At 48.3% G+C, this 18,666-nt stretch overlaps 1 long non-coding RNA gene across 1 annotated transcript; it reads left to right on the top strand.

The window, feature by feature from the left end:
* The first annotated feature begins 603 nt into the window (after positions 1-603).
* On the top strand, positions 604-2,726 carry LOC139834300 (uncharacterized). The gene is made up of 2 exons (XR_011750074.1): positions 604-1,160; positions 2,497-2,726. It is a non-coding gene; the product is annotated as an uncharacterized lncRNA (long non-coding RNA).
* The last annotated feature ends 15,940 nt before the right edge of the window (positions 2,727-18,666 follow it).

Raw genomic sequence — 18,666 nt, 5'->3', positions numbered from 1 at the left:
TCTGAGAGTACCAGGAGTTGCGGCTCGACGTCCTCATCATCTCCCTGCAAGGAATCGACCTGGGATCCCTTCAATCGATGGCGAATTCGCCGATTCCGCCTTCAACTCCGGCGAGTAAATCTTCAATTCCGGCCGCTACGGTGCACCTCCGGCCTCACCGACCCCTTGCACGGCTTCCTGGTGATGTACTTGTTCACCATGGCATCTTCTTTTCCTTCGTCTTGCTCTGGTTCGATACAACATCGTTGACCATCATCGTTTCCCGGCAGGACCGCATCGCCGGTGATGCCCCGGTGCTTCCCCGGTCCTCGCGCCGCCTGTTGCTGGTCAGCTGCGTCCATGTGCATCACCGACGCCATCTTGCTCATCCCGGTTCGCCCCAGAACGTCGTCCCCGTGCTCGTCTGCAAGCCTGGCCATGGTTGTTTCTTCCCTGAGCTTCCACGTCGGCCTGGGTTAAAAGGCTGCGCAACCCGTTTGAAGCTACCAGAGATGCAGCAGCCCAATGGTTTGTTCCTTGATTGTGTTCAAGTGAGACCTGGGTTCAAATCGCGTCAGGGCTATTTAATCTCACTCTTCTTTCTGTTTATGGTCCAGATCTCAGCTCTTTTTCTGTTTTCTGGAAAATTGCAGAATGTGTTCAAATCTTGCATAATTCATATCTTTTAAACCGTAAATCAAAACACAATAATTTATATATGAAAATTGATCAGAAAAACATAAGGAACATGAATATGACATCCATACATCTGTTAGCATCTTGCATCATGACGCATCGTGGTAGTTTTGCATATTCTCCTCACATATATGCGGAGTATTTTGGATATCCGACTAAGGTTTCCCTGCTCCGTTTAACTTTGAAGTAGATCACCCTGCCATGTCATGACATGCTAACCAACACTTAAATTTGCCGGTAGAAAATGCAACTCCGACATAATTTGTTTGTTCGGGGTTCCGATCCCGCTTAAATTGGATAAGTGCATCGCATCATATCTGCCATGCCATGCATATCATCTTCATCATGCTGGATCTTCTTTATCCGTAGTAGTAAGTCTTGCATACGTTGTGTGTTCCAGCATTTGCTTCTTCCCGGATAGGATCACGAAGTGGTGTGGTGAGATACGACAAGTTCTCCGGATGTCCCTCGGCAAGCTTTAACAGGCAAGCATTTTCCCCTATACTTCTGGCCCTGCAGAAGTCGCTCACCTATTTTATTTTGCCTTCTCCCTCATGCTATCCTTGAGTTGCGTTCTTGTCACGTGTCCCTTCCACTTGTTACCTCAAGCAGCCTATATTGCCACCATCACCTCCTACAGCTATTGTTTGGTTATCGGGTCTGCCTTGCGAGTCGTAGTGCATGCTAGTGCTTTAATATCTCGTTACCATTATCGCTATCTTATCGGGTTATCTGTTGAGGAATCATGACACATGGTTTATGGTTATATCTGTTGAGGGTATCATGGTTACTTGTTAATAGTTGTTAGCGGAGGCATCGGTGGGTCAGCTGATCGTTTTGTGACGGCTCACTTGTGTTTCCTAAATATCTTAGGACCCCGAGTTCTTGTTATCTGTTCCGAGACTGAGCGCTCTAACCACGCGTGGGTATGCTTCTGGGTCTCCCCTCGACCACTGCCGGAATCTACAGCTTTGTCCAGTGGCCACAACTAGTTCATATGTTTTCCTTTGGTTATTGCGTGCATGCCAGCTTGTTACTTATTTATTTTGGGAAGCCCCTGGGTGCCTTGTATCCCTTGTTTCTGGTATGCACGTATAGGTAGCGGTACGTGCGTTTATCGCATGCTTTAGCGGGTCATTCGCCCCAGTGTGTGTTTTGACCCTCTGAAGCCGTCCTCGCAATAGCTAGGTCCGCTTCGGAGATTCGGCCGGACTTCGATTCGGGTTCAACTTGGTTAGGTGGCTTCTTGGACATTGTTGTCGTGAAGGAGAGTGCGAGTCGTGATATCCTTCCCTTGCTAGGTTGGGTTGATCGTGCGTGTGGGCACATTTGGGCACCCCTGCAGGGTAAAATCTTATCGATAAGCCGCGTCCGCGGTTATGGACGACTTGGAGCTGTATGACTCGATCATAGACAACTTATACCTGTTGTTTCCATACTAATAACTTGCGTAGTAAGTTAGCACAACTTAAATAATAACTGGTTAAAACTTGACAACCGTGTGAGTGCCTTTGTAAGTACTTCCTTGCGAGGGGGAACGCATCGGCTGTGTTATGTTTGCAGAGTATAGAACTGTTAGTTTATGCGCTCTCTCACCTTCTCTGATAGACGACTATTGTAGAGTGTCTCTATAGGTTTTTAGTGCTTGCGCGCTGCCGCTTAACCCCACCATATTGCCTACGACGTTCCTCTTGCGTCCTCTAAGTCCCCTGCGTGCCTCAAGTACAAAGGATGACTGGTTGATGAATGCTTATACGTCTTGAAGTCTTGTTAAGTACGAACCCGTACTTATTGCTGCTTCTACGGGATATAACCGGGCAGGTATGAAGATATGTTCGATGAAGATGACGCTAGCAAGGTTACCCTTCCGGCTTGGCCTGGGCAGGGTTATGGACGCCACTGGTTATCTTCAGGACTCTTAGTCCAATTTGTATCTTGTCCGTACTCGGACGTATTTGATCTTTTGTATGATTTGGATCTTTGTATGTATCTATTTGTATCTTGACTCGTTGGAGTCGTTGTTGTAATATATATGTATCTTGTGGGCTCTATTGTAATCCTGTTGTAATGCTACCGCTCGTGATTGATTCCACCCGCATCGCGTGCATGCTTCGGCGTGTACGAGACGCTTGGTGGTGCGTCTCCTAAAATCGATATCGTGCGGATTTCGGCGGGTTCGCTGGGATCCTCATGGTACCGGTTCTGGGGCGTCACAAGTGAGCAAGTAACAAAATGGTCCTAACGAAGACTATAAGCTCGGTGTCGCGCCAACACAAGAGACACCGTAGCTCGGTTGCATATGAGAGAAGCAATAAGATTTGCACAAATGCCACTCTTCTCTTTTCTCTCTTAGTGCTTACAAGCTTTGCACTCTTTTGTATCGATGGACACACACTCTTTTTCTATTTCTTTTTCTTTTTTTCACTTTTTTTCTATGCTTAGAAGCTTTATGTTTCTCTATGTCACACTTTTTCTTCTTTTGTGTATCTTTCTCACCGAGCTTGCTACGGAGCTTTGCTCAACAGAACGCACACACACACCCTCTCACGGTCGTGACACTTGTGCAATGCTTCGCAACAATCGGAAAGCCACTTTCAATGGGATAGGTACACAAAGAAAGAAACGGGGTTACAAGGGGTGGGGCAAGTTATACCTATTGATGTTAGGTGGTGTCAAGCACACAAACTTGCGATGATCGAGGTGGTGTCGATGACGATGTCGAAGTTGCGCCGGAATCCGAGGTGCCAAAGGTGTCGTCGCGGTGTTGGTGTAGGCGCAGAAGCGTAATGGACAACCAATGCACTCCAAATCGAAAACCGAACACAAAAGTCAATGCCCAGAAAGTTTGGTCAAAATGAGCGGTCAAAGTTGTCAAAGTTGGAGTCAAGATGGATGGTCAAACTGGTCGAAATTTGAGGTCAAACGGGCTCCGGAAAGTTGGTTAAGTTACATGCTGAATCTGCCAGTTTTAGTGCTGAAAGTCGTGCTGGCGGAAGTTCCGTTCGCTCGGGGAGGAAGTTCCGGTCCTGAGGGGCGGAAGTTCCGGTCGGGGCGGAAGTTCCGGCCAACTTCCGGTCTAGTTCCGAAAATGGTCGATTTCGTTACAAAACCATCCCGGGGCGTTTTGGCGCAATTTCGGAACTAGGCCGGAACTTGGGCGGAAGTTCCGGTTGGCGGAAGTTCCGGTCTCTCGGGGCAGAAGTTCCGGTCTCTCGGGGCAGAAGTTCCGGTCGTGAGGGGCGGAAGTTCCGGAAATACCAGAGAATTTCAGATCTGAATCTGCACGACGAACAGCACGAACGCGGGCGGAAAGAAAATCGTCGGATTATAGGGGTAAACGGTGGAATTAGCCGGTGAAATTTGGAGGGATGATAGATCAACACCAAAGACAACAGATCTGTGGACCAAAACCACAAACAACGCAACAAATCCTGATATCCAAATTCGAGCTATTTTTTGGGGAAAATATTTGGGGAATTTTTTTGGGCGAAATTGGTGGAATCGAAGGGTCAAATCCGTGGCAACCTTTGCTCTGATACCATATGATGCGGGCTAAGCCCTAGGGTGTGCCCGATCTTCACGGATTGACCCGGGTGAGTGTGATTGCGGAGGGGGATTCGCGGGGAAGTGGATGAACGCGAAGAACTCGATACAAACACACGCACACAACACAAATCGGTTATCCTCGTTGGCCCGAACCACCAACCGATAGAATTGCGAGAGAAAAACCAAATGTAGAATCTCTTGCAAAAGATCGACAAATCCAAATGGAATTCCCAAAGAGCAAAAGACCAACTAAGAATAGAGTTGCAAAGCAAGAGATTCTCAATTGATAGAATGACTAGAATGGAAAAAGATCCGGATAAGGAGGGATACAATAGATGGGTAATCTAAGGTGGGGGTTTCCCAAATCCACTAAGGGATAATAGAGGCATAAGCCAATTCATCTAAACATAATCTCTCCCTCATGAAGGTGGGGGTAAGTGCCTAATAGATAAGGGTCCGAAGGGGTAAGTTACAAGCCAAAGTGTGCTGAGATCTGGCTGAGGTTCGATGGGGCGGAAGTTCCGGCCGTCCTGGGCGGAAGTTCCGGTCCTTGGGGGCGGAAGTTCCGACTGCATCTTGATACGCGTACAGCACGCAACCGTTGGGAACCCCGAGAGGAAGGTGTGATGCGTACAGCGGCAAGTTTTTCCTCAGTAAGAAACCAAGGTTATCGAACCAGTAGGAGCCAAGAAGCACGTTGAAGGTTGATGGCGGCGAAGTGTAGTGCGGTGCAACACCAGGGATTCCGGCGCCAACGTGGAACCTGCACAACACAACCAAAGTACTTTGCCCCAACGTAACAGTGAGGTTGTCAATCTCACCGGCTTGCTGTAACAAAGGATTAGATGTATAGTGTGGATGATGATTGTTTGCAGAAAACAGTAGAACAAGTATTGCAGTAGATTGTATTCGATGTAAAGAATGGACCGGGGTCCACAGTTCACTAGTGGTGTCTCTCCGATAAGAATAAGCATGTTGGGTGAACAAATTACAGGTGGGCAATTGACAAATAGAGAGGGCATGACCATGCACATACATGATATGATGAGTATAGTGAGATTTAATTGGGCATTACGACAAAGTACATAGACCGCTATCCAGCATGCATCTATGCCTAAAAAGTCCACCTTCAGGTTATCATTCGAACCCCTTCCAGTATTAAGTTGCAAACAACAGACAATTGCATTAAGTATGGTGCGTAATGTAATCAACAACTACATCCTTAGACATAGCATCGATGTTTTATCCCTAGTGGCAACAGCACATCCACAACCTTAGAACTTTCTGTCACTGTCCCAGATTTAATGGAGGCATGAACCCACTATCGAGCATAAATACTCCCTCTTGGGGTTACTAGCAAAAACTTGGCCCGAGCCTCTACTAACAACGGAGAGCATGCAAGATCATAAACAACACATAGATAATAGATTGATAATCAACATAACATAGTATTCTCTATCCATCGGATCCCAACAAACACAACATGTAGCATTACAGATAGATGATCTTGATCATGTTAGGCAGCTCACAAGACCCGACAATGAAGCATAATTAGGAGAAGACGACCATCTAGCTACTGCTATGGACCCATAGTCCAGGGGTGAACTACTCACTTATCACTCCAGAGGCGACCATGGCGGTGAAGAGTCCTCCGGGAGATAATTCCCCTCTCCGGCAGGGTGCCGGAGGCGATCTCCTGAATCCCCCGTGATGGGATTGGCGGCGTCGGCGTCTCTGGAAGGTTTTCCGTATCGTGGCTCTCGGGTGTTCTGGAAGCTTCGTCCAATTTTAAGACTCTGGGCGTTGATTTCGTCCAATTCCGAGAATATTTCCTTACTAGGATTTCTGAAACCAAAAACAGCAGAAAACAGGAACTGGCACTTCGGCATCTCGTCAATAGGTTAGTTCCAGAAAATGCATAATAATGACATAAAGTGTGAACAAAACATGTAGGTATTGTCATAAAACAAGCATGGAACATAAGAAATTATCGATACGTTGGAGACGTATTGATACGGGAGGAACCCAGTGGATCCTCCTAGTTGATGCCCGATCTTTCACAGCGAGAACCTGGGGTAGAGAATCCTCCCAACAACGCGATGAACGCAGCCTGGAGAAGAGGGAACGAATCCAGCAAGCAACGGATCGATGAACGATACGCCTCAAACCAAGAGCTAGACAATCCTTGATGAACACAAGAACCTTCGCAGCGGATAATATAGATAAACGGCAGCGCCGTACCCCCGGAGGGATGATACACGTGAACACACGCGATAGGGAAACCCTAAACTTTAGACTAAACTTGTTCTTGCCTTCCACACCACATCCTCCCTCGCGGCCTTCTCGACTTGATACAGCACTTGGCGCCTCCTTTCTTCTCCACATGAGCTTGGACTTCGGCGCTAATTCCTTCTTCTTGCGAGGTTTTGATGGACCCTTGTGTCGCTGCACATGACCCTGCACAAGATGTGTAATTCCTGGGCCACATAGATGTCTCACACGTCCATCCTTGCCTCGATGCATCCGCGGTGTCGCGGAAAACTGGACAGTACTCCTAGCACGGTAGTGCCGCTGCCCACTGTCTCCACTGACGCGCTCGCCTCCCACTCCTCCCACGGGCATCTGCGCCATATGTACTGACACACCATCAGCACAAACATCATCAGTCTGTATACTAGCATCAACACAAACTGGAACTGTAGCACATGCTGCAACATCCACATCAACAATAAGTGTAGCTTCATCCGGCTTGTCACCAACAAGAACTGGCTTGTCATCTACAGGCATGGCTGAAACATCACCAACATCAATGCTCGGAACATCATGCACCTCTAGCTGCACTTTAGGCTTGTGCAACTTCTTCTTACGCACTACTAACTCCACATCGGACTTGATATGATCATCACCCATAGGCTTCAAAGTCCGCTGTTTGGCACCATGCATAAAAGAATATGTATTTGCTCGCCCAGCATGTGTCACATTGCGATCATACTGCCAAGGACGCCCAAGTAGCAATCCACACACCTCCAATGGCAACACATCGCACTCGATCTCATCAACATAATCATCAACTGTAAATGGCACACGCACCTTATGAGTAATCTTCAGCATACCACAACTATTCAACCACTCAAGACGCTTAGGTTCAGGAAGACGCCATGTAGACAACCCCAATGCTGCCACCATCGCCTTGCTAATGCCATTAGTACAACTTCCACCATCAACCATCAACTTGCAAGCCTTGCCCTTGATAATGCACTGAGTCTGAAACAAACTCCACCGCTGACCCTTGTCAACTGTCTTGCAAGCATCACCTTGTACCCCCTTGAGTTGCATATTCAGCCCGCTCAATGGTACATCCTCTTCAACAGTCACAGTAGTGCTCTTGGTATCAGAGCCAGGTTTCCTCTCCTTAATGACTGTCGATACTGGAACAACCTCCTCCACGGTAGTGTTAGAGCACACCACCGGCTTACTCAAACGTGCACACTTAAAATTATCACGCAGAAACCGCTTGAAATCTGCCCAGCTAGACCGTAGACCAACGATACCCTGAACGATGAGAGCATTATGGTACCAACTAGCCACAACATCATCAACACGCATGTATGCAATAGCAAATTCCGTCTGGCCACCAAACGAACCATCAAACTCCTTGCATCTCGCAAATCCACCTTCAATGTGTGATTCCCAAAGTTGAAATTCAGTCGGTGTCGCAGAACTAGACAACCTCCATTTGATTTGCGATGCGTCAAACTTGGTACCTATCATCATACCGAGGTAGTCATGATACACATCGTCACTCCTATGTGCCTCACAAGACATTGGAGCAACAACATCAACAGCATGAGCCCGCATCACCGGAGAATCCACCGCAGCAACAGGAGAAACCGCCGGAGGAAAAACCCCAGCAGTCTGAGCCAACCCGGCCCAGGGCCTGGTTAGACCAGCCTCCAGACCGACCAGCCCGGTCCCTGGCCCGGTTGACCGTCATAGAGCCATGGCCGGCCCAACAGCAGGTGACAAACCGTCATAGGAACCACATCAAAATCAATGGAATCCTTATACGGTCCAATCTCAAAATCAACTCGCACCATGTGGCTCACCTTCATCTCACCATTATTGCTCAACCACTGAATATAATATGGATGCGGGTGCGGTAGATACTTTAGTTTCAGCTTGGCACATAACTCTTTGCTTGCTAGATTGCGACAACTTCCGCCATCAATAATGACCTTGCAAGCTTTATCAGGACCAACTAGTGCCTTTGTTTGGAACAAATTACAGCGCTGTGTAGATGCACTTGACTGCACATTAAGAACACGCTGCGAGACAACAATAGTTTGAGCTTCAGAAGGATAAGCATCAAAACCATCACTATCAGAATCATCCTCATCTGGAACATTTGGATCAACATCATCTCCAGTTTCATACTCATTGTCCTCATTAATTATCATAACTTTACGATTAGGACAATCCTTCTTGAAGTGACCCTTGCCACCACATGTATGACAAACCATATCACGGTTGCGCGCTGTCGACATGTTAGAACTAGTTCCACTTGCGGCAGGAGCGGGCTTCTTTGTGTTGGTGACACTAGAGACCGGCTTGCTAGACGAAGTAGGAACATCTGCAGGGCGCGAAGATGGCGCCATGGAGGGCGGCGCGCGGGGTGTGTAGCGCCCAGCGCCTGTAGCACGGCCCTTCATTTGCAGTTCTTCAGCCAACTGTGACTCAGCTTCTCTTGCATGATGTAGTAGCTCATTCATAGTAGCGTAGCTGTGATGACGCACAATGCCCTTGATGTTAAATCTGAGACCATTCAGAAATCGCTGTAGTGTCATCTCAAGAGACTCACGGACACGGGCACGCTGCATAAGCATCTCCATCTCCATGTAGTAAGCATCAACCGTCAACACACCTTGTTTCAATTGGGTCAACTTGTCAAAGACGGAACGCAAGTAATTGGTAGGCACAAAACGAGCTCTCATTGCCGCCTTCATAGCACGCCATGTGATAATAGGCAGCTCACCATCTTCTTCTCGAGCACTCACAAGTCCATCCCACCAACGCAATGCATAGCCATCAAATTCAGAGGAAGCAAGCTTGATCTTCCTATCTTCAGTATAGTCATGATGTAAACGCCATAATCTCTCAATCTTCAGCTCCCATGTAAGATATTCTTCAACATCAGTACCTCCTTCAAATCTGGGAATTGAGAACTTGGGCTTACCCAAACCATCGTCTTGTTGTTGAGGAACACGTTGGGCTCCGACGGGGACAAAACCACGACCACGGAAATCACCAACACCACGGCCAATACCACGACCCATACCACGCCCTTGAGCATGAGCAGCTTCAGCATTGTCGCCTTGCACACTGCCATCGTCATCATGCGGTGGTTGTTGTGGTTGCACCATAGTACGTATCTCAGCAACGGCGTTAGTCAACGTTTGTATGGATGCTTGAAGAGTCGTCACGGATGTTTGAACGGTATTAACCGCTGTAGTAGCCTCATCGACCTTCAAGTGAACACCTTGAATATCCTTGTCCAACACATCGCTAGCAACTCGTATTTCACGTTGCATGTGATCACGAAGTGCCTCAAATTCACGCCAAGTAACTGGTGTAGCGGCGTCCTTTTTCTGCATCACATCAACATTCTCGGTAGAAGACATGATTAGTAGGTTAGTGCACTAAACAAAAATCTTTGGTGGTACTCTCACAACTCACTCAAAACTGATAAGAAAGGTAAATCTTACCGCTCCAAAGTGAATTAGTATTGCTTACCAACTTGGATTGACGGACTAGTGCACGGATGTAGCGAAGCGAATATCAAGGGTATAAGAACAAATCACACGACAAAGCAGGATATATGTGGGGCTGTAGGTGGGCTACCTATTTGCACCAATAACAAGCTCTAGCGCTGACCGTAGACAACCAAATGATACTCACACAAGGCGATATAATGGGGCAATGCAACTATATGTGGGAAAGGTTGCAATGCACACGAGAGACGCTAGCAAAGCTCAACGGGACAGGCACAAGATTGCTCAACTACGGGTGCAGGAAAGTAAACTTAGGCCTTCACTTGATTCAACTAGCACAACACTTTTCTTTTTGGATTTTTCTTTTGTAAAACACACGCAGCTATGTAGCTCTTTTTGCTTCTTTTCAATTTTCTCCTCTTTTTGTTTTTTTTTTTTGATTTTATGACTCAACTCCTTGATAACACGGCCAACAAGATATGCAAAGCACCAAAACCCTAATGAGCAGCCTGTCGAGCGGTAAAACTAGTCTCTTCTGGGGAAGTTCCTAGTCACGTATATCGATAGGCTGTGTCTATGGTTGGGAACAAGCACACTGTACGCTATGTGGACTCGGAGTAACAAAAACTGACACACTATGATAAAGAATTGTATGCTTTAATTAGAGTTCTTGAGGTTTGGCAACATTATTTGTGGCCAAAAGAATTTATCATACATTCTGATCATGAAGCTTTGAAATATCTGAAAGCCCAATCTACTTTGCATAGGCGTCTTGCTAAGTGGGTTGAGATCATTGAGTCTTTTCCGTACATTATTAAGCATAAAAAGGGAAAAGATAATATTGTTGCTGATGCTCTATCTAGGAAGACTATGCTATTAACCCATCTTGATGTTAAAATTCCTGGATTAGATGTGTTATGTGATTTATATGCGACTGATCATGATTTTGCTGAACCATACCGCTTATGTGTTATTGGTAAAGCATGGGAAAAATATCACATACACGATGGGTTCTTGTTTAGAGCTAACAAACTATGTGTTCCAGAATCGTCTGTGCGTTTGCTCTTATTGCAGGAATCACATGCTGGAGGTTTGATGGGTCACTTTGGGCGTGAGAAGACGCTACTCATGCTCGCTGATCACTTCTATTGGCCAAAGATGAGGCGGGACGTGGACAGGTATGTGAAGAGGTGCATTACTTGCAACAAGTCCAAGTCCAAGCTGAAGCCTCACGGTTTGTATACTCCGTTACCGGCACCTACTACACCTTGGGAGGATATTAGTATGGATTTTGTGTTGGGTTTGCCGCGTACTAAGAGAGGCCATGATTCTATATTTGTGGTAGTAGACAGATTTTCTAAAATGTCACACTTTATTGCCTGCCACAAAAGCGACGATGCGTCGCATATTGCTAACCTGTTTTTCAGGGAGATTGTTCGACTACATGGAGTTCCGAAGACTATTGTTTCTGATCGTGATGTGAAGTTCATGAGCTACTTCTGGAAGACACTTTGGGGAAAGCTGGGGACAAAGCTATTGTTCAGTACTACTTGTCATCCCCAAACTGATGGTCAAACTGAAGTGGTGAATCGAACCTTGTCACAACTGTTGAGATCCATGATCAAGAAGAACCTGAAGGAGTGGGAAGAGTGTTTGCCGCATGTGGAGTTTGCTTACAACAGGGCGGTACACTCTACCACGGAGCTGTGTCCTTTTGAGGTGGTGTATGGTTTCAAACCCATTACTCCACTTGACTTGTTGCCTTTGCCCATACATGAGAGAGTTAATATGGAGGCATCCAAGAGGGCAGATTTTGTGCGTAAGATCCATGTGAAGACTAAAGAGTTGATAGAAAAGAAAGGCAAGAGCAATGCTGCAAGGATGAACAAGAAGCGCAAAGAGATGTTGTTCAAGCCTGGTGATATGGTCTGGGTACATTTTCGCAAGGATAGGTTCCCGAAGCTACGGAAGTCTAAGTTGAAGCCTCGTGGTGCTGGTCCTTACAAAGTGCTTGCCAAGATCAATGATAATGCATACTCGATAGATCTTCCAGTTGATGAGTTTGGTGTCAGTAATTCTTTCAATGTTGCTGATTTGACACCATATGACGGAGAAGACCTTGGAGCGTCGGGGTCGACGCCTTTTGAAGGGGGGGGGAGATGATGAGGACATCCCTACTACACCACTACCTCCGTCATGATGAATGAAGATGAACCTGCTGTGAAGCTCAAGTCCGATGAAGTTCGGATTGGTCCAATTACAAGAGCTCGTGCGAAGCTAATTAAACAACAGGTGAACTTGTTCCTAAACGATACTTTGATTGATGAGAATTTTATACTACCTAAATCCTATTACTTATGTATCATCAGGTATCAAGAGGAGACGAGCATTGCACGAGGAGTAGAGAAGCAGCTGGACATGAAGACGGACGTCAAGATGGACGTGAAGCTGGACATGGAGCTGGACATGAAGATATCTCATGGTCGCGCGAGGGAGGAGCGGGAGGAAGGCGCGAGAGGAGAAGACGACGTCCAGGCCGGTCCAGCACCCGGTTAGACCGGCCTCCGGACCGGCCCGCCCGGTCCCTGGCCCGGTTGACCGGGCGCCAACCGGATGGGATTTATCGTACCGGGCAAAAACCGGATTTTTGCGAACTTTCCGGTTTGCCGCCCGGTTGACCGGGTTCTATGCCAGGCCGCCCGGTCACTGGCCCGGTTGACCGGGTTCTATGCCAGGCAGCCCGGTCACTGGCCCGGTTGACCGCTGTGAAAGATCGGGCATCAACTAGGAGGATCCACTGGGTTCCTCCCGCATCATGTGGTATCAGCTTTCTGGGTTGCTCACGGCGAGGTGTTGTTGATCGATCTCTTTGATCGGTTTGCATCGGAGAAGATTAGCTCTAAGATCGGAGGAGTTTGGCTCTCGGTCGAAGGAGGTTGGTTGGAGGAAGTTTGGCATTGTTTGGTGCAGTTTGGAGCTCATCCATGGCTGTTTCGGAGGTCAAAATCGCGAAAAATCGCGACCAGAATCGGGAAGAAGACGAAATTTCGCAACCAGGAAAAACTTCGTATGAAATCCGGTCAACCGGGCCAGTGACCGGGCTGCCTGGCGTAGAACCCGGTCAACCGGGCGGCAAACCGGGAAGTTCGCAAAAAATCGTCCGGTTGTGTTCCGGTGCGATGCATCCGGTTGGCGACCGGTCAACCGGGCCCGTGACCGGGCAGGCCGGTCTGGAGGCCGGTCTAACCGGGCCCTGTGCCGGGTTGGCTCAGACTGCTGCGGTTGTTTCTCCGGCGGTTTCTCCTGTGGTTCCGGTGGTTTCTCCGGTGATGTTGGTTCATGCTGTTGATGATGTTACTCCAATGATTGGTGTTGAAGCACATAGGAGTGACGATGTATATCATGACTACCTCGGTATGCGAATAGGTATCAAGTTTGACGCATCGCAAATCAAATGGCGGTTGGCTAGTTCTGCGACACCGACAGAATTTCAGCTTTGGGAATCACACATTGAAGGTGGGTTTGCGAGATGCAAGGAGTTTGATGGTTCGTTTGGTGGCCAGACGGAATTTGCTATTGCATACAGGCGTGTTGATGATGTTGTGGCTAGTTGGTACCGTAATGCTCTCATAGTTCAGGGTATCATTGGTCTACAGTCTAGTTGGGCAGATTTCAAGCAGTTTCTACGACATAGCTTTAAGTTTGCGAGCTTGACTAAAACGGTGGTGTGCTCTAACACTACCGTGGAGGAGGTTGTTCCCATATCGACAGTCATTGAGGAGAGGAAACCTGGCTCTGATACCAAGAGCACTAATGTGACTGTTGAGGTGGATGTACCATTGAGCGGGCTGAATATGCAACTCAAGAGGGTACAAGGTGATGTTTGCAAGACAGTTGACAAGGGTCAGCGGTGGAGTTTGTTTCAGACTCAGTGCTATATCAAGGGCAAGGCTTGCAAGTTGATGGTTGATGGTGGAAGCTGTACTAATGGCATTAGCAAGGCGATGGTGGCAGCATTGGGGTTGTCTACATGGCGTCTTCCTGAACCTAAACGTCTTGAGTGGTTGAATAGCTGTGGTATGCTGAAGATTACTCATAAGGTGCGTGTGCCATTTACAGTTGATGATTATGTTGATGAGATCGATTGCGATGTGTTGCCATTGGAGGTGTGCGGATTGCTACTTGGGCGTCCTTGGCAGTTTGATCGCAATGTGACACATGCTGGGCGAGCAAATACATATTCTTTTATGCATGGTGGCAAACAGCGGACTTTGAAGCCTATGGGTGATGATCATATCAAGTCCGATGTGGAGTTAGTAGTGCGTAAGAAGAAGTTGCACAAGCCTAAAGTGCAGCTAGAGGTGCATGATGTTCCGAGCATTGATGTTGGTGATGTTTCAGCCATGCCTGTAGATGACAAGCCAGTTCTTGTTGGTGACAAGCCGGATGAAGCTACACTTATTGTTGATGTGGATGTTGCAGCATGTGCTACAGTTCCAGTTTGTGTTGATGCTAGTATACAGACTGATGATGTTTGTGCTGATGGTGTGTCAGTACATATGGCGCAGATGCGCGTGGGAGGAGTGGGAGGCGAGCGCGTCAGTGGAGATGGTGGGCAGCGGCACTACCGTGCTAGGAGTACTGTCCAGTTTTCCGCGACACCGCGGATGCATCGAGGCAAGGATGGACGTGTGAGACATCTATGTGGCCCAGGAATTACACATCTTGTGCAGGGTCATGTGCAGCGACACAAGGGTCCATCAAAACCTCGCAAGAAGAAGGAATTGGCGCCGAAGTCCAAGTTCATGTGGAGAAGAAAGGAGGCGCCAAGTGCTGTATCAAGTCGAGAAGGCCGCGAGGGAGGATGTGGTGTGGAAGGCAAGCAAGACTTGAAGACGGCGAGGACGTGTCATGTTCATATCACGTCACCTTTTCCAGAAGACCCTCACGCGTTGGGGACAACGCTTCTTGAAGGGGGGGAGGATGATATGGGCACGGAGGCCTATGTGGAGCCCCGATTCAGGACTCCACCAGCTTAATTATATTAGTTTATGTAATTGTCATATATGGACAAATTAGGGATTTTTAATAAATCGAGTCAGTCTTGGTTTGGGCCTGTCCAACCAAGTTAGGGAGGCCCATAGTGGGGCGCCCAGCCCAATAGGGGCTGGCCGGCCACCTCTCTCTCATATAAGGAGGTGGGGCGGCTAGGGTTTAAGACGGTTCCAGTTTAGTCTAAAGTTTAGGTTATACCTAGTTGCGTGTGTTCACGTGTATCATCCCTCCGGGGGTACGGCGCTGCCGTTTATCTATACTATTATCCGCTGCGAAGGTTCTTGTGTTCATCAAGGATTATCTAGCTCTTGGTTTGAGGCGTATCGTTCATCGATCCGTTGCTTGCTGGATTCGTTCCCTCTTCTCCAGGCTGCGTTCATCGCGTTGTTGGGAGGATTCTCTACCCCAGGTTCTCGCTGTGAAAGATCGGGCATCAACTAGGAGGATCCACTGGGTTCCTCCCGCATCATCTGGTATCAGATTTCTGGGTTGCTCACGGCGAGGTTTTGTTGATCGATCTCTTTGATCGGTTTGCTGCGGAGAAGATTAGCTCTAAGATCGGAGGAGTTTGGCTCTCGGTCGAAGGAGGTTGGTTGGAGGAAGTTTGGCATAGTTTGGTGCAGTTTGGAGGTCATCCATGGCTGTTTCGGAGGTCAAAATCGCGAAAAATCGCGACCAGAATCGGGAAGAAGATGAAATTTCGCGACCAGGAAAAACTTCGTATGAAATCCGGTCAACCGGGCCAGTGACCGGGCTGCCTGGCATAGAACCCGGTCGACCGGGCGGCAAACCGGGAAGTTCGCAAAAATTCGTCCGGTTGTGTTCCGGTGCGATGTATCCGGTTGGCGACCGGTCAACCGGGCCCGTGACCGGGCAGGCCGGTCTGGAGGCCGGTCCAACCGGGCCCTGGGCCGGACGGGCTCAGGCTACTGCGGTTTTTCCTCCGGCGGTTTCTCCTGTTGCTGCGGTGGATTCTCCAGTGATGCGGGCTCATGTTGCTGATGTTGTTCCGTCTACAAAAGGGTTAGCTGATGCTATCGCTGTTCTTGCATTGTCTTCTGACGATAAGCTTGGCATACGGTGTTCGCGTGACATGAAATCTAGTAAAGTTTTCAATGACTATCTGGATTGCTTGAAGGGAGAACAACGTCCGCCATCCAGTCTTCGTTGGTATCTACACCCTCTTGCGACAGTTCAGGAGTATGAAGATTGGGAGAGGAACATGGAGTTGGGTTTTGCTCGATGTCGCACATACAAAAAGAAGTTCAATAGTTCTTATGCATTCTATCTTGCTATCCGGCGTGTGGACGAGGCATTGGAACGTGATTGGCAGGATGCGGTGGAGAGAGGTGAATTTGCTGAAATTTGGGAAGACTACAAAATTTTTCTTCGTAGTGGTTTCGTATTACCATATGTGGAGGAGAGTGTGCAGCCGTCCAAAGTTGTGCATACAATGAAGGAAGTGGACAAGTGCATAGTTCCTATTCAGGAGGTTGTCCCACTACCAACAGTCACTGAGGACAAGGTGATATCTTCAGAAGAGATGAAACCTGGCTCTGATACCAAGAGCACTACTGTGACTGTTGAGGATGATGTACCATTGAGCGGGCTGAATATGCAACTCAAGAAGGTACAAGATGATGCTTGCAAGACAGTTGACAAGGTTCAGCGGTGGAGTTTGTTTCAGACTCAGTGTATTATCAAGGGCAAGGCTTGCAAGTTGATGATTGATGGTGGTAGCTGTACTAATGGCATTAGCAAGGCGATGGTGGCAGCATTGGGGTTGTCTACATGGCGTCTTCCTGAACCTAAACGTCTTGAGTGGTTGAATAGCTGTGGTATGCTAAAGATTACTCATAAGGTGCGTGTGCCATTTACAGTTGATGATTATGTTGATGAGATCGATTGCGATGTGTTGCCATTGGAGGTGTGTGGATTGCTACTTGGGCGTCCTTGGCAGTATGATCGCAATGTGACACATGCTGGGCGAGCAAATACATATTCTTTTATGCATGGTGGCAGACAGCGGACTTTGAAGCCTATGGGTGATGATCATATCAAGTCTGATGTGGAGTTAGTGGTGCGTAAAGAGAAGTTGCACAAGCCTAAAGTGCAGCAAGAAGTGCATGATGTTCCGACCATTGATGTTGGTGTTGTTTCAGCCATGCCTGTAGATGACAAGACAGTTCTTGTTGGTGACAAGCCGGATGAAGCTACACTTGTTGTTGATGTGGATGTTGCAGCATGTGCTACAGTTCCAGTTTGTGTTGATGCCAGTATACAGACTGATGATATTTGTGCTGATGATACTTCAGTACATATGGCGCAGATGCGCGTGGGAGGAGTGGGAGGCGAGAAGGTTCGAGAAACCAGTGTTGATGGGGTTTCCGCCCGGTGCCAGGGCCGGCCGACCGGCTCCAGGACCGGCCGGGCCGGTCAGCCGACCGGTCAACCGGCGCCCAGACCGGCTGTGGCGCAGCGTGTCAGTGGAGACAGTGGGCAGCGGCACTACCGTGCTAGGAGTACTGCAGTCCAGTTTTCCGCGACACCGCGGATGCATCGAGGCAAGGATGGATGTGTGAGACATCTATGTGGCCCAGGCATTACACATCTTATGCAGGGTCATGTTCAGCGACACAGGGTTCCATCAAGACCTCAGAAGAAGAAGGAATTGGCGCCAAAGCCCAAGCTCATGTGGAGAAGAAAGGAGGCGCCAAGTGCTGTATCAAGTCAAGAAGGCCGCGAGGGAGGATGTGGTGTGGAAGGCAAGCAAGACTTGAAGACGGCGAGGACGTGTCATGTTCATATCACGTCACCTTTTCCAGAAGACCCTCACGCGTTGGGGACAACGCTTCTTGAAGGGGGGGAGGATGATATGGGCACGGAGGCCTATGTGGAGCCCCGATTCAGGACTCCACCAGCTTAATTATATTAGTTTATGTAATTGTCATATATGGACAAATTAGGGATTTTTAATAAATCGAGTCAGTCTTGGTTTGGGCCTGTCCAACCAAGTTAGGGAGGCCCATAGTGGGGCGCCCAGCCCAATAGGGGCTGGCCGGCCACCTCTCTCTCATATAAGGAGGTGGGGCGGCTAGGGTTTAAGACGGTTCCAGTTTAGTCTAAAGTTTAGGTTATACCTAGTTGCGTGTGTTCACGTGTATCATCCCTCCGGGGGTACGGCGCTGCCGTTTATCTATACTATTATCCGCTGCGAAGGTTCTTGTGTTCATCAAGGATTATCTAGCTCTTGGTTTGAGGCGTATCGTTCATCGATCCGTTGCTTGCTGGATTCGTTCCCTCTTCTCCAGGCTGCGTTCATCGCGTTGTTGGGAGGATTCTCTACCCCAGGTTCTCGCTGTGAAAGATCGGGCATCAACTAGGAGGATCCACTGGGTTCCTCCCGCATCATCTGGTATCAGATTTCTGGGTTGCTCACGGCGAGGTTTTGTTGATCGATCTCTTTGATCGGTTTGCTGCGGAGAAGATTAGCTCTAAGATCGGAGGAGTTTGGCTCTCGGTCGAAGGAGGTTGGTTGGAGGAAGTTTGGCATAGTTTGGTGCAGTTTGGAGGTCATCCATGGCTGTTTCGGAGGTCAAAATCGCGAAAAATCGCGACCAGA

This window comes from Lolium perenne, unplaced genomic scaffold (assembly GCF_019359855.2).
Source record: "Lolium perenne isolate Kyuss_39 unplaced genomic scaffold, Kyuss_2.0 unplaced25, whole genome shotgun sequence".
Lineage (NCBI taxonomy): Eukaryota > Viridiplantae > Streptophyta > Magnoliopsida > Poales > Poaceae > Lolium > Lolium perenne.
This window is presented reverse-complemented; position numbering and strand designations above follow the sequence as displayed.